The sequence below is a fragment of the Leptodactylus fuscus genome, chromosome 1 (assembly GCF_031893055.1).
Source record: "Leptodactylus fuscus isolate aLepFus1 chromosome 1, aLepFus1.hap2, whole genome shotgun sequence".
Classification (NCBI taxonomy): Eukaryota; Metazoa; Chordata; class Amphibia; order Anura; family Leptodactylidae; genus Leptodactylus; species Leptodactylus fuscus.
The window spans coordinates 44367595-44384537 of NC_134265.1; the positions used below are offsets into that span (position 1 = coordinate 44367595).

At 42.6% G+C, this 16943-nt stretch overlaps 1 protein-coding gene across 5 annotated transcripts in view; it reads right to left on the reverse strand.

Annotated features, from left to right (window-relative positions):
• PDE4D (phosphodiesterase 4D) overlaps window positions 1-16943 on the reverse strand; it is a 919557-nt gene that overhangs the window by 281797 nt on the left and 620817 nt on the right. The gene's annotated exons all lie outside the window — the stretch shown is intronic.

Here is a 16943-nt window from a genome sequence, read left to right on the forward strand (position 1 = left end):
GTTAATACATAGGGTGAAAAAAAAAAAAAAATCTTGAAATTATACAGAATGACAAGGAATTTTTGTTAAAAACCAGAACCCATGTTATATAACAGGTGAACAGAGGAAAGACTTGTCATGGGGATGTGACAGCGCTCAGCTTCACACGTCAGGTCTGCTCTGTACAAACTTCAATAGGCATTATGTGGACTGTAGGATGTCAGCAAGTAGTCAGTCTGTTTTATGACACTGCAGAAATCCTGAAGATGTTCTTGAAGGTGACAGGATTACAAGGAATGTCTTAATGGGGATGTGCAGGATGAGAAACATGGCTGCTATCTTCTATAAAACAGTGCCACATATGTCCACAGGTTGTGTGTGGTATTGCAGATCATCCCCATTAATGGCTTTTGTAATGAGTGCCAATACCAGACCCATTTTCTGGATAGAAGCAGCCATATAGTCCTAATCTGGGACAACCCTTCTCAGGAACTGTAATGCATGCTCTACTACCAGTGTTTAAAATGGGCCGGAATGAGCCGGAACTCAGTTCCGGCATAATGACAAAATAACTGACAAAATAGCTGTCAGGTATAAAAAGTGTTAGTGTTAGTGTTACTTAACTCTCCTGGCTCCGGAACGCTTACGGGCCTATTTGGTGACGTCTCAGATGTCACATGGGCCAGGGCTTGCGTTCTTACGCGACGCAAGCCTCTGCTCACGTGACGTCCAGAGTCCCACAGTACTACACTGAAAATGGCAGACATGATCTGTGGGGAACACCGGAGCCAGGGAGAAGTAAGTAACAGGTTTTTTTGTTTACTCCCGGGCCCTGGGTCTTCGATTATACTCTGGGGTCTGAAAAGACCATGATCATGGCCTCAGAATATAGGTATCCTGTCAATTTTTCTGCACAGCAAACGCCTTAAACACAAACCCCTTAAGAATATGGTGCAATAGCAGTTTTTTTTTTAAATTCCATGCCATTTTGTATTTTTTTTCCTCCAGCTTCCTAGTACATTGTACAACATATTGACTATGATTAAAAAAACGAAAATCCAAAACAAAAAACGGCAGTGGCAGGAAGCGGTTAATCTAAATAGGTTTAGAATGGTCAGAACCATACACTAGACATTTAGAAAATATACTACCTGTACTTGCCACTAGAGGGAGATATTGTATACTGTAATAAAGCCAACATAATAACACAGTATACAGTTAGCTCCCTCTAGTGGTGACTGACAGAATGCTATCTTTTAAATCTGTCTAGAGCTTTGTATGTGAAAAACGGCGCCCCCAGAGCTATAAAGATATAAAGAACAGAATGTTTGACTTAAAAACCATTTGATACATGTCCACAAAAGGTGGACAATTTCAGGGAAATTTCTTATCACAGTACAGTCTATTGTAGGGTCAATGTCTAAGAAAGCAGTAATATTGTATAATGTATAGCCAATAAGGGTGAAAATAATAAGTATAAAACTATTCCCCGCGGGATCGCTCCCGGTCAAATATTAACCAGTGAATTACTATAAAATGATTCTTAAGCCACATATTTGTTTCTCTCGGTTGGCAGTTCATCTGTTTGCTTTACTCACAAAAGCGATCACACGTCATATCACATGGATCTATATACCACTGACATTGGTGAAAGGTCGCTCCTATTGATTTCTTTCTTAAGCGCAGCTACTATACTGATGAATAGAAGAATACAATGCAAGCAAAATCACTGACATTTCTAAAATACTCAGCAAGTAGGAATAATTTCAGCAATTGTGCAGGCCACGGGTCTTCCAGGCATTGTAGGAAAATGGCCTGAGACCTTTAAAGAGCATTACATATTCACAGGATAACGAGAAGCAGACGGCTTTCAAGGTTACAATTTTGAGACATTTTTCTCATTACCTACAAAGAGCAGACTGTTAGAAGTATGGTAGGGTATTCAGAAAAGTCCGCCTGTAATGACCCATTAGTCTGACACCCATTTTACATTTGCCCATTCGGACACCATAGGGGAGAGAGTTTCTTCATTTGTTTGATTATTTGCATGCAATACTATATTTCACCTGTAGCGGCCACTGCAGGGTAATAAGTAGATAAGGGAGGGATCACTCTACTGTTATCACAGTCTTTTGTTGTAATCCATCATAGAATGAGAGCAACTGAGTTAAATGGAGATAAAGTGACTGATCTATTTAGAACCCCCTCATCTATTTTCATTCATTCTAATGTCAAAACAGTGGAAGTTTTCTTCATAACTGCGGGAATTTTTCTTCCATCAGAAAAGTAAGCTTCAAGAGAGCTTCAATCATGTTTGTTACATGGAGACTCTGTCTGCATCAGTCACTCAATCGCTGTTAAAAGTCCCCTATTAGAAACTTGCCATAAGTCTAAGGCCTGGTTCACATCTGCGTACAGTATTCTATTCAGGAAGTCTGCTTGGGGACCCCCCGAACAAAATACCAAACACATTAAAAAGCAGTGAGCAATAAAAGCTCACGGACCCCATAAACTATAATGGGGTCCGTGTTTTGTCCACGCGGTGTTCGCACGAATCATGCCGAGAGAAAAATACTTCTTGCACCACTTTTCTCTCCCCATTACTCGTGCGGACACCACATGGAAAACACACGGACCCCATTTTAGTCTATGGGGTCCGTGTGCTCTTATTGCTCACCGATTTTTAATGTGTTCGGTATTTCGTTTGGGGGGACCCCAAGCTAACTCCCGAAACGGGATACCAAACACAGATGTGAACCAGGCCTTAGGAACCTATTTAAGGTGATATTAAATGGGTTGTCCAGAAGGATAATCTTTATATTAATGGGTAAAAAAAATTCAAAAAATCATTACTCACCTCACCGATCCTCTGCTATTTCCTATTCCTACACTTACAGTACTCCATCGCTCTCTACTCCTCTATCCATTCTACCGTTTTCCTTAAAGAAATATCCCAACTTTATATAGAATTGTATATATTGTAGACTACAGAGGATGTTCTTATCAAGTGTTCGGTTTTTCTACAGCACCTCCACAGGTGAAATGAAGTATTACACTATTTATATGAAATCAAGCATGGATGTACTAATTCCTTGTAGTAAAGGGAGATGATATCAAGCTAGTAGTTGAGCATTCCCTAACAGAGTACTTACTAGAGGTGAGCGAACCTTGAAAAGTTATTTTCCATGAAAGTTAGCAAGGCTCGGTACAAAATTTGTTCCAGACGATACTGGTTTGGTCCAACTGGATGCGCCAGGAAAAATTATTACTAAAATTCTGGGTCTGTTCAGGCCCCAGGGTATAAAGGGGGATTAATAATTAGAATAAATCATTTCTCCCCTATTCTGGAATCCATCGTGGCATCCTTAGGATAGGCCATGAATATTAGATCTGCGGGAGTCTGACACCCAAAACCCTCCAACAATATCGCAAGCGGTGCTCACCATACTCGCTGTCCAAACTGTCGAAACGAATGTTGTACTGCAGCACTGCTGAATGTATTTCAATGGGACAGCGCTGCAGTACCCACACTTACCACTACAGTATGGTAAAAGGAAAATGTTTGTTTTGGTACTGTGTTAGCCAGTGGTTATGAAATATGAAAAAAAAACAAAAAAACTTTTTAAGTCTTCAGTAGGTGATACCTTTTTTGTTTGTTTTTTAGTTATATCTGAAGAAGAAGCTCAGAGGAAGCTTCGAAACGTCATATTCTGTCATCATTATGAGTTAGCCATTAAAAAAGGTATCACCTACTGAAGACTTAAAAAGTTTTTTTGTTTTTTTTCATATTTCACTACAGTATGTACAGCGCTGTTTTTGGTGGCCGGTACTCGGTCCTAACAATAGGCCATTAATGTTAGAAACTAGATAACCCCCTTTAAAGGGATTCTATCATCAGAATCCCTTTTGTCAGATAGTATCACATCGGAATAACCTTAAGAAAGGCTTTTAATCCCCTACCTTTATATCTCTGCCCTTCACTGGTGTTCCGTTGAAATACCATTTTTTCCTAGGATGTAAAAGAGTCTCCAGACAGCTCAGGGGGTGTACCATGTGCTACCTGAAGACTCTCTAGCAACACCTCCATCTTCTACAGTTACTCTTCTCCGCCGCGTCCTTCGTGTAGTCTTCTTCTGGTGAACCTGCACTCGGAATCTATATTCCGCACATGCGCAGTCAGCTCTGCCAGCGGGCTTCGAGCAGAGCCGACTGCGCATGTCTGTTTGGCCATTTTACTGTGGCCACTTACAAGAACAGTACGCTCGTGTAAGCGAACACAGTAAAATGGCTGAACAGACATGCGCAGTCGGCTCTGCCCGAAGCCTGATGGCAGAGCTGACAGCGCATGCGCGGAATTTAAATTCCGAACATAGGCTCGCCAGAAGACTACACGAAGGACGTGGCAGAGAGGCTCGGCTGTAGGACATGGAGGCGTCGCTGGAGAGTCTTCAGACAGCACAAGGGACAAACCCTTTGCTGTTTGGAGACTCATTTGGATACCAGAAAAAAACGGTATTTCAACGGAATGGCGGCACGGAGCAAAAATATAAAGGTAGGGGACGAATAGCCTTTCTATCTGAAAAATGGATTCTAAAGATAGAATCCCTTTAAGGTAAGATGGTTTGTTGGAGCTCCCTAGAACTTGCCCAGCACAAGCTCCAGTAGCTCCCTCCTCCCCTTCCAGCTATATATTTGGCATGCTGGGCACTTTTGCAGAATAGCAACTGGATTTCGCTTTCCTATTATGTTGCAATTATTTGTTGTGTGCCATCTATAAGGCTGCTATCCCAAAATCTATCCTGCCTATTGGAGGTAACACAAGCATAAAGCCGCACACAGACAGATACATTATAAAATACTTCAGAACTTTTTTTTATTACGCCCAAGATAAACCTTGTAACCTTGTAGCTTTCAGTATAAAAAGCAGGAGAGCCCCTGACAAGTGCTGGCAGAGAAGGTCCCATTTAGATAATGGATATTACTTAGGGGGCATCTGGGGACAACCTGAGACAAAAGAAACACAGTCAGCAAAGAAAAGCAGCGGTACACAGCGGAGTTGTGAAAGCCTTGCGAAATACAAGGAGCCGGTGACAAAGGGAACTAAATGTAATCTGGATAACACAGGAGGTAATGGGTTGCTCACAATGGGGTGAAATATATATCGGTATTCACTGCAAAAAAGCAAAGCGCTCTTAGAAGAGAAATCCCTATTCCTGGGCGGAGACGACTCATTTTTGTACTTTCTTCAAGCTGTTTTTATTTCATTGTTTCGTGTTTTTTTGGGCTTTGAACCTGAATATTGGGGAGTACGGGCATTCAAAGGTATTACCGCTCGCATGCAGCTTCTTTATATACAAAGGTGACTTTAGCTTTAAGGTTACTACTCCACAATTTAGTCACTTTAGATAAAATCCCTGTTCAGACTTGAACTTTAATCCTAAATTTACTAATAATCCAAAAATTCTGAATCGTTTGATCATTTTCAATATTACAAAACCAGAAAACCAAGCCAGTGTCAGGCTGAGATTCCTTGGATCCACCAGATAAAATGACACTCCGGACCTTCCCTCAAATAACACCTTGGAAAAAGACCATAGTATCTTTATAATGTGGGTGTCTTTTGTTGGACCATTTTTGTTTTAGAACCTAGGTCCATCCAAGGATCCTCTGGTATTCTGGTGGCCTAGTCCAGCACTGGAATCAATAGAAGGTACCAGAGATGAGAGCATCTCCTTTTCTGGAAAACCTGTCCTGCATTACAAAGACAACCCATTGATTTGAATGGACACTGTGTAATGCCTCATTTCCCCTGTGGTGGCGCTGCAGGGAAATAGAACACTTGGAATCCTAGCAATCAGTTATACAAATCACTGGCCAGTAATGATAACCCGAGTCCACCAGAGTAGAAGATGCAGATCCTGTGTTTAGCATCTCCTGCTTTTGGCTCATCATAAAGTGGGAACCCAATTATACAAAACAAATCACCAGTGTCCCCCTATAACAGCAGGGTCTTTTTTTTTTTTTACTTTTTTCATAAAAAACATATTCAAATGACTATGACCTAGTTTAGATGTCGCTTCACTTTGACATTCAGTAACTTCACCGTAATTGTGCTATTAGGCGTCAGGCAGCCAAGCACCTAGGACCATTTGATAATGGCATGAAAATTGCAGCCTTTTAGCAGTAAGCACAAGGGAATAAAGCTTTTTCTTAGAATTACTACTTCTGACTAAGTGGTTAAAGCAGCGGCAGTGTGAACAGGTGACAGAGCAGGAGGAGCGGAGCAGGTGGGAAAAGATGCATTAGAACTTCTTAGTCATCGAAATTCCTGCTTATTCTGGTTTTAAGAGTCTAGTGGGCGCTCTAACTCAGTTATTGACAGTTATTTCTGTAAGTATACCCAAATAGGGACGGCTGTCAATCACTAAGGCTGAAGTCACATCTGCGACCAATCGGGGATTTCGTTTCCCATTCTGCTTGAAAAATGTGGAGAGAAAACCCGGAGAGAACCCATTATAGTCTATATTGTCATTATAGTTTATAGTCGGGTTTCTTCTGGTACCTGCTTTTTAAGCAGTTTGGATTTTTGTTTTTCCGGTCCCCAAGTGGACCCAAAGAACAGAAACTCCAATGCAGGTGTGGCCCTAGTGTAAGCAAGTAAGATTGTCCATTGGAGTCCAAAACAAAAGAAGAAAGATTTATACTAAATACATAGCAATCCATGAGAAACACAAACACATCCGTCATCATCAAGGTGCAGTTATCATGGTGATTGCACGTGCACTGCCAATGTACCCGCCCCATCACCAGAAGCAGCCTGGCTGACACATATAGCGTACATTTACACCCCTCTGGACACAGATGAGTTGAAGCCGGGACATTCCTCTCGCCGACCGGGACAGGACCCAGAATCTGGGACTGTCCCACTGAATCCTGGAAGGTTGGCAAGTATGTGTATATTGTTATCAGGGTATTAGGGCAGTGTACTGTATATAGTTATCAGAGTATTAGGACGCTGTATATTGTTATCAGAGTATTAGGGCGCTGTATATTGTTATCAGGGTATTAGGATAGTGTACTGTATATTGTTATCAGGGTATTAGGGCACTGTATATTGTTATCAGGGTATTAGGACACTGTATATTGTTATCAGGGTATTAGGGTGCTGTATATTGTTATCAGGGTATTAGGGCACTGTATATTGTTATCAGGGTATTAGGGTGCTGTATATTGTTATCAGGGTATTAGGGCACTGTATATTGTTATCAGGGTATTAGGACACTGTATATTGTTATCAGGGTATTAGGGCGCTGTATATTGTTATCAGGGTATTAAGGCGCTGTATATTGTTATCAGGGTATATTGTTATCAGGGTATTAGGACACTGTATATTGTTATCAGGGTATTAGGGCGCTGTATATTGTTATCAGGGTATTAGGGCGCTGTATATTGTTATCAGGGTATTAGGGCGCTGTATATTGTTATCAGGGTATTAGGGCGCTGTATATTGTTATCAGGGTATTAGGGCGCTGTATATTGTTATCAGGGTATGAGGGTGCTGTATATGGTTATCAGGGTATTAGGACGCTGTATATTGTTATCAGGGTATTAGGACGCTGTATATTGTTATCAGGGTATTAGGGCGCTGTATATTGTTATTAGGGCGCTGTATATTGTTATCAGGGTATTAGGGCGCTGTATATTGTTATCAGGGTATTAGGACGCTGTATATTGTTATCAGGGTATGGGGGTGCTGTATATGGTTATCAGGGTATTAGGGCGCTGTATATGGTTATCAGGGTATTAGGGCGCTGTATATTGTTATCAGGGTATTAGGGCGCTGTATATTGTTATCAGGGTATTAGGGCGCTGTATATTGTTATTAGGGCGCTGTATATTGTTATCAGGGTATTAGGGCGCTGTATATTGTTATCAGGGTATTAGGGCGCTGTATATTGTTATCAGGGTATTAGGGCGCTGTATATTGTTATCAGGGTATGAGGGTGCTGTATATGGTTATCAGGGTATTAGGGCGCTGTATATTGTTATCAGGGTATTAGGACGCTGTATATTGTTATCAGGGTATTAGGACGCTGTATATTGTTATCAGGGTATTAGGGCACTGTATATTGTTATCAGGGTATGAGGGTGCTGTATATGGTTATCAGGGTATTAGGACGCTGTATATTGTTATCAGGGTATTAGGGCGCTGTATATTGTTATCAGGGTATTAGGACGCTGTATATTGTTATCAGGGTATTAGGACGCTGTATATTGTAATCAGGGTATGAGGGTGCTGTATATGGTTATCAGGGTATTAGGACGCTGTATATTGTTATCAGGGTATTAGGACGCTGTATATTGTTATTAGCGTATTAGGACGCTGTATATTGTTATCAGGGTATGGGGGTGCTGTATATGGTTATCAGGGTATTAGGGCGCTGTATATGGTTATCAGGGTATTAGGACGCTGTATATTGTTATCAGGGTATTAGGACGCTGTATATTGTTATCAGGGTATTAGGACGCTGTATATTGTTATCAGGATATTAGGGCGCTGTATATTGTAATCAGGGTATTAGGACGCTGTATATTGTTATCAGGGTATTAGGGCACTGTATATTGTTATCAGGGTATTAGGGCGCTGTATATTGTTATCAGGGCATTAGGGCGCTGTATATTGTTATCAGGGTATTAGGGCGCTGTATATTGTTATCAGGGTATTAGGGCGCTGTATATTGTTATCAGGGTATTAGGGCGCTGTATATTGTTATCAGGGTATGAGGGTGCTGTATATGGTTATCAGGGTATTAGGACGCTGTATATTGTTATCAGGGTATTAGGGCGCTGTATATTGTTATCAGGGTGTTAGGACGCTGTATATTGTTCTCAGGGTATTAGGACGCTGTATATTGTTATCAGGGTATGGGGGTGCTGTGTATGGTTATTGAACCCACCTCTGCTTGCTGTCTGAATTCTCCCTTCGATCATCTGCTGTAATATTCAATGGTATATAATCTGCTATTGAACTCACCTCTGCTTGCTGTCTGAATTCTCCCTTCGATCATCTGCTGTAATATTCAATGGTATATAATCCTGTATTTCACCTCTGTATTTCACCTCTGCCTGATTACTGAACTATATCCTAGCATTTCATCCAGGCTGTATATTTTTTGCACTTCCATGTCTTCTTATCTGCACTAGTGTCAGTCTTTTGATCTTCACTGATTTTATTGGTGTTTCTGGCCAAGTGTTTACTTGGATCCACACTGCCAGTCTCCTCATGTGTCACAGTTTGTAGATTAATTAGTTAACGACTTAAATTAGTGCTAGTCTGAAGCTGTGCTTTCCTATATAAGTAGATATAGCTTATGGGGTGCATCTCATATGCGGGGGCATCTCATCTGCAGCATGCATCTTAACCGAAGTGCAGATTAACCAAAGTGCACTTAAACAGGGCACGAAACAGGCTAACCATGGCAGACCACCAGGTAAATTTCAACCTAAAACAACAAGTTTTACCACATGGTATGCTATAGCTGCACTGTCTCTTACTATCTTAGCCATTGTCTTCCTGCAGACCTCTCCTCCACCTCTACCACCAGTACACTCCATCCATATCAGTCCCTCTCTTCTTCCTTCTCCCATGTACAGCTCTCACACACTTTTCACACTCTGTAATCATCCCTTTATTTCTTTTAGCAGTGACACCAAACAGAAGCGCCCACATAAATCCCTGAACCACCTTCTGTCTCTGTCCATTCTGCTCCTCCTAGCTGCTGGGGACATCTCTCCTAACCCCGGCCCTCCTTCCTTCACTAACTCTTCTTCCTGCACACATAGAAGGCCTACAAACCTCCTCAATATTTACCGTGTTCCTTCCCCTCACCCCTCCCCTGTCTCTTTTAGCTGCTCTCTCTGGAACGCCCGCTCAGTGTGTAACAAACTAGAATACATTAATGACTTATTCCTTAGCAAATCCCTCAGCCTGCTCGCCCTTACTGAGACTTGGATCCAACAGTCAGATACGGCCTTCCCTGCTGCTCTGTGTCATGGTGGCCTACAATTCTCACATACCTCTAGGCCTGACAACAGGCAGGGTGGTGGGGTAGGCTTACTCCTGTCACCACAGTGCATTTTTCAGTCCATTCCCCCGGTCCCCTCACTCACATTCTCCTCATTTGAAGTCCATGCTATCAGACTTTTCCGCCCACTCTCCTTACGTGTAGCCGTGATCTACCGTCCACCTGGCTCACCCTATCAATTTTTGGACCACTTTGCCTCTTGGCTTCCCCACTTCTTATCCAGTGACATTCCTACCCTCATCATGGGTGACTTTAACATCCCTATTGACACCCCTCACTCCCCAGCTGCCTCACAGTTTCTCTCATTAACCACTTCTCTTGGTCTCTCACAATGATCTTCTTCTGCTACACATGTAGATGGAAACACGATTGATCTTGTATTCCATCGACTCCTCACAGTTTCTACATTTTCTAACTCTTCTCTGCCGCTCTCTGATCATAACCTTCTGTCTCTCACCATCAGTGCCCTCTCCCCTTCACAAGATACCCCTACCCATCACACATATAGGAATTTGCGTTCTATTGACACCAAGCACCTCTCAGATACTCTACAGTCCTCTCTGTTCCCCATCTCCTCAATCTCCTGTCCAAATATGGCCACCAGTCACTATAATGAAACCCTCAAAAATGCATTGGATGAGGTTGCTCCCCCCTCCACTCGTAAAGTCCCACATAGGAGGCAGCAGCCCTGGCACACGCCACAGACACAATTTCTTCAGCGCTGCTCTAGGTGTGCCGAACGTCTCTGGAGAAAATCACGCTCACCTGCAGATTTCCTCCACTTCAAGTTTATGCTTAAAACATATAGCTCTGCCCTTTACCTCGCCAAACAAGACTATTTCACCGCCCTCATCTCTTCTCTCTCCAGCAACCCTAAAAGGCTTTTTGAAACCTTTCACTCCTTACTCACACCCAAGGTGCAGACGCCATTCACAGACCTTAGTGCTGATGACCTGGCCATGTATTTCCATGATAAAATTGATAAGATCCGTCAGGAAATTACTGCCCAAGCCCCAGGTGGCATTGACTCCCACACCTACGATAGTACTGATCCCCTCACCAGCCGCACTTTAGACTGTCCATTCTCATCTTTTGAACCTGTCACAGAAGAGGAAGTCTCCCAGCTACTTTCTTCATCTCGCCCCACAACCTGCAGTAGTGACCCCTTCCCCTCACACCTTCTCCAATCTCTGTCCCCTGCTGTCACTACTTACCTTACTAAAATATTTAACCTCTCTCTCTCTTCTGGAATCTTCCCATCCTCCTTCAAGCATGCTGTTATAATCCCGCTACTGAAAAAACCCTCCCTGGACCCATCCTGTGCTGCTAACTATCGACCCGTCTCTAACCTCCCCTTCATCTCTAAACTTTTGGAACGCCTGGTTTATTCTCGGTTAATCCGTTATCTCTCTGCTAACTCTCTGCTTGACCCCTTACAATCTGGTTTCCGCGCTCTGCACTCTACTGAAACAGCTCTCACAAAAGTCTCTAATGATCTACTAAAGGCTAAATCCAATGGTGACTTCTCTCTTCTTATTCTTCTGGACCTCTCTGCAGCTTTTGACACTGTTGACCATCAACTTCTCCTCACTATGCTCCGCTCAGTCGGCCTCAATGACACTGCGCTCTCCTGGTTCTCCTCTTATCTCTCAGACCGCACTTTCAGTGTATCATTTGCGGGCTCTGTTTCCTCCCCTCTTTCCCTTGCTGTTGGGGTTCCTCAGGGCTCGGTCCTCGGCCCCCTGCTCTTTTTTCTCTACACAGCCCCCATTGGACAAACCATCGCCAGATTTGGCTTCAGGTACCATCTTTATGCTGATGACACCCAATTATACACATCTTCCCGTGACATCACCCCTGCACTCATACAGAACACCAGTGACTGTCTCTCTGCTGTCTCTAATATCATGTCCTCGCTCTATCCGAAACTAAATCTCTCTAAGACTGAACTACTACTGTTTCCACCATCTAACAGATCTGTCCCTGATATATCCATTGCAGTCTCAGGCCTTACTATAACTCCTAGGCAGCATGCCCGCTGCCTTGGGGTCATATTTGACGCAGACCTTTCCTTCACCCCTCATATTGAATCACTCGCACGTTCATGTCACCTCCACCTCAAAAACATCTCCAGAATACGTCCTTTCCTTACCAGAGATACACTAAAGACACTTATTGTCTCTCTGATTCATTCTTGCCTTGACTACTGTAATTCCTTACTAATCGGTCTTCCCCTCACTAAACTCTCTCCTCTACAATCTATTCTGAATGCAGCAGCCAGGCTCATCTATCAGGCTAGACGCTACAGCGATGCCTCCGGTCTGTGCCAGTCACTACATTGGCTGCCTATTCATTATAGAATAAAATATAAAGTTATTACTCTCATCCACAAGGCTCTCCATAATGCCGCACCTCCCTACATTTCTTCCCTCATCTCTGTCTACCGCCCAACCTGTGCTCTCCGTTCACTCAATGACCTAACACTCACATCCTCTATTATCAGAACCTCCCATGCTCGTATACAAGACTTCTCCCGAGCTGCACCACTTCTCTGGAATGCTCTACCCCGGACAATAAGATTAACTCCCAACTTCTACAGTTTCAAACGCAAACTAAAGACGCATCTTTTCAGACAAGCCTATCACAATTCCTAATGCACAAAATTGTCTGAACACTGTATAAGCAATGCCGCCCCTGCTACCTCTTGTGTCACCCCCTCTACCTCATAGATTGTAAGCTCTTTTGAGCAGGGCCCTCAGTCCCATTGTGTGAAATGACGTTCTTTGTTATGTATGTCTGTATCTGAACCCTATAAATTGTACAGCGCTGCGGAATATGTTGGCGCTATATAAATAAAATGTATTATTATTATTATTATCAGGGTATTAGGGCGCTGTATATGGTTATCAGGGTATTAAGGCGCTGTATATTGTTATCAGGGTATTAGGACGCTGTATATTGTTATCAGGGTATTAGGACGCTGTATATTGTTATCAGGGTATTAGGGTGCTGTATATTGTTATCAGAGTATTAGGACGCTGTGTATTGTTATCAGGGTATTAGGGCGCTGTATATTGTTATCAGGGTATTAGGGCGCTGTATATTGTTATCAGGGTATTAGGGCGCTGTATATTGTTATCAGGGTATTAGGGCGCTGTATATTGTTATCAGGGTATTAGGGCGCTGTATATTGTTATCAGGGTATTAGGGCGCTGTATATTGTTATCAGGGTATTATTACACTGTATATTGTTATAAGGGTATTAGGACGCTGTATATTGTTATCAGAGTATTAGGACGCTGTATATTGTTATCAGGGTATTAGGGCGCTGTATATTGTTATCAGAGTATTAGGGCGCTGTATATTATCAGGGTATTAGGGCGCTGTATATTGTTATCAGGGTATTAGGGCGCTGTATTGTTATCAGGGTATTAGGGCGCTGTATATTTTTATCAGGGTATTAGGGCGCTGTATATTGTTATCAGGGTATTAGGGCGCTGTATATTGTTATCAGGGTATTAGGACGCTGTATATTGTAATCAGGGTATTAGGGCGCTGTATAATGTATTAATTTGATGTATAGTTACATATTTACTGTCCTAGTTCTTGTCAGGCATTAGAGGAGCTTTACTACTTACTACTTCTGACTGGCCTTAGCCATTTATGGAGTCAGAGTTAAGGAGAAATAGAGGGGTCAGAGTCGGTGGTTTGGCCTTCTGACTCCTCAGCCCTGGGTTTGACCCCTGCTAAGTTTACAATGATACTTTACCTGTCTGCTTTGCTGATCTGTGACTACTCCATGGTTACAACCTGGCGATTACTGCAGAAAAACCCAGATACCTGAATAAGTCCGTCACCAGAAAACTCAATATTAAACTAAAGGTCAATAGACCCCGAGGTCAACAGAACGCGGTCATATCTATAGATTTACTAAGGCTCCTACATCATAATATATGGAAACTGTATGCTGAATCCCAGACATTAATGTGTCTGTTATAGAGGTGAATGCTGCCCTCTGCTGGCCACAGTACAGCTTCTCTTTATTATTGATGCTTGGGATCATGGCCGATTCATTGTCTCACTGCTGGTTTATTCCTCTTTCATATTTATTAATGGCATTTCATATATATCAAGATTTTTTTCTTACATATGCAAATAGAAAAATACTAAACTAATACTAATACAAAAAAGTAGTTACAGCAAAAAGTGAGTATCAACTGTCTTTGTTTCACATTGTCCGCTCTGTCCTTTCATTTGCCTTCTTACTTACAAACTCCTTTCTATACTTTCTTGCTTCTTAAAGACAGACGTAAGTTAGTGTTATTGGATCGGTTGTGAGTAGTTTTTGATTTTGTATGTCCTTGTATGTGACTATGGCCGGACAATATACAATATTTTGTATCTAACTTTGTTTTGTATTATAATATATTATATAATATGTATTTTAATTGTCAATGGAATAATACATAGACATAATACATACGCTCACCGGCCACTTTATTAGGTACACCTGTCCAAACTGCTCGTTAACACTTAATTTCTAATCAGCCAATCACATGGCGGCAACTCAGTGCATTTAGGCATGTAGACATGGTCAAGACAATCTCCTGCAGTTCAAACCGAGCATCAGTATGGGGAAGAAAGGTGATTTGAGTGCCTTTGAACGTGGCATGGTTGTTGGTGCCAGAAGGGCTGGTCTGAGTATTTCAGAAACTGCTGATCTACTGGGATTTTCACGCACAACCACCTCTAGGGTTTACAGAGAATGGTCCGAAAAAGAAAAAACATCCAGTGAGCGGCAGTTCTGTGGGCGGAAATGCGTTGTTGATGCCAGGGGTCAGAGGAGAATGGCCAGACTGGTTCGAGCTGATAGAAAGGCAACAGTGACTCAAATAGCCACCCATTACAACCAAGGTAGCCAGAAGAGCATCTCTGAACACACAGTACGTCGAACTTTGAGGCAGATGGGCTACAGCAGCAGAAGACCACACCGGGTGCCATTCCTTTCAGCTAAGAACAGGAAACTGAGGCTACAATTTGCACAAGCTCATCGAAATTGGACAATTGAAGATTGGAAAAACGTTGCCTGGTCTGATGAGTCTCGATTTCTGCTGCGACATTCGGATGGTAGGGTCAGAATTTGGCGTCAACAACATGAAAGCATGGATCCATCCTGCCTTGTATCAACAGTTCAGGCTGGTGGTGGTGGTGTCATGGTGTGGGGAATATTTTCTTGGCACTCTTTGGGCCCCTTGGTACCAATTGAGCATCGTTGCAACGCCAAAGCCTACCTGAGTATTGTTGCTGACCATGTCCATCCCTTTATGACCACAATGTACCCAACATCTGATGGCTACTTTCAGCAGGATAATGCAATGCCATGTCATAAAGCTGGAATCATCTCAGACTGGTTTCTTGAACATGACAATGAGTTCACTGTACTCCAATGGCCTCCACAGTCACCAGATCTCAATCCAATAGAGCATCTTTGGGATGTGGTGGAACGGGAGATTCGCATCATGGATGTGCAGCCGACAAATCTGCGGCAACTGTGTGATGCCATCATGTCAATATGGACCAAAATCTCTGAGGAATGCTTCCAGCACCTTGTTGTATCTATGCCACAAAGAATTGAGGCAGTTCTGAAGGCAAAAGGGGGTCCAACCCGTTACTAGCATGGTGTACCTAATAAAGTGGCCGGTGAGTGTATAGCGCCATCACAGCATAGGGAGCAGAGAAGTAGGACACTTCTACCACCTAGTGTTTGAAAACAGGTATTGCATGCAAGTATTGATTCTTCTCTTTCAGACCATTTATAATATGGATTAGTCTTGCAATGTCTTTTAACTGGTGTTTTCATATGTTGAAGGCTTTAGGGCCTTGTAGCGACTTCTACCTTGCCCCCCCTTCCCCCCCATAGCTGCATATATGCTCCTAAGTTTTATTGCAGGTAACCTATCACTTTGCCTGATCTCAATGACTTATCATGAACCAAGAATGACATTATTATTATTATTATTATTATTAATTATTATTTTATGTATCTATTTGTCTATTATGCTTAAATATAACCCAATATGTCAGAAGATGATCAGTAAAAAAAAAAAAAATAGAGTTTGTGTTACTTTGTCACAGGATGTCTATATCCTATGTGTGTGGTCACCCAGTGGTTGCAATGAAAATAGCAGTCTGTCAAATGGCTTTGCTATGATGTTGCAATATTATATTCAATTTATCTACTGAGAAATTTGAGCCCTTAAAGGATTCTATCAATAAAATTGTATTTTTGCTGCCTACCACGTCGAAATAGCTTTAAGAAAGGCTATTCTTCTCCTACCTTTAGATGTCTTCTCCGTACCGCCATTCGGTAGAATTCCCGTTTTTTTTGTCGGTATGCAAATGAGTTCTCTGGCAGCACTGGGGGCGTACCCAATGCTGTGAGAGAAATCTCCAGCGACGCCTACATCCTCTTCTGGAACGGCCTCTCTTCGTGTCTTTTTCCGGCGCTGGGTTCAAACTGCACATGCCCGCCGGCCACAACAAAATGGCTGCTTACACTTACTGTGTAGGCGGCCATTTTCTTGTGGCCGGCGGCATGTGCAGTCGGCTTTGCCCGAGGCCTAGAAGTTTGAACCCAGCTTCGGAAGAAGACGCAAAGAGAGGCCGTTCCAGACGAAGATAAAGGTGGTGCTGGAGATTTCTCTCGCAGCATTGGGGACGCCCCCAGTGCTGTGAGAGAACTCATTTGTATACTGACGAAAACTGGGATTTCTACTGAACGGCGGCGCGGAGAAGACATCTAAAGGTAGAAGAATAGCCTTTCTTAAGGCTATTCCGACATGATAGGCAGAAAAAATACAATTTTAAAGATAGGATCCC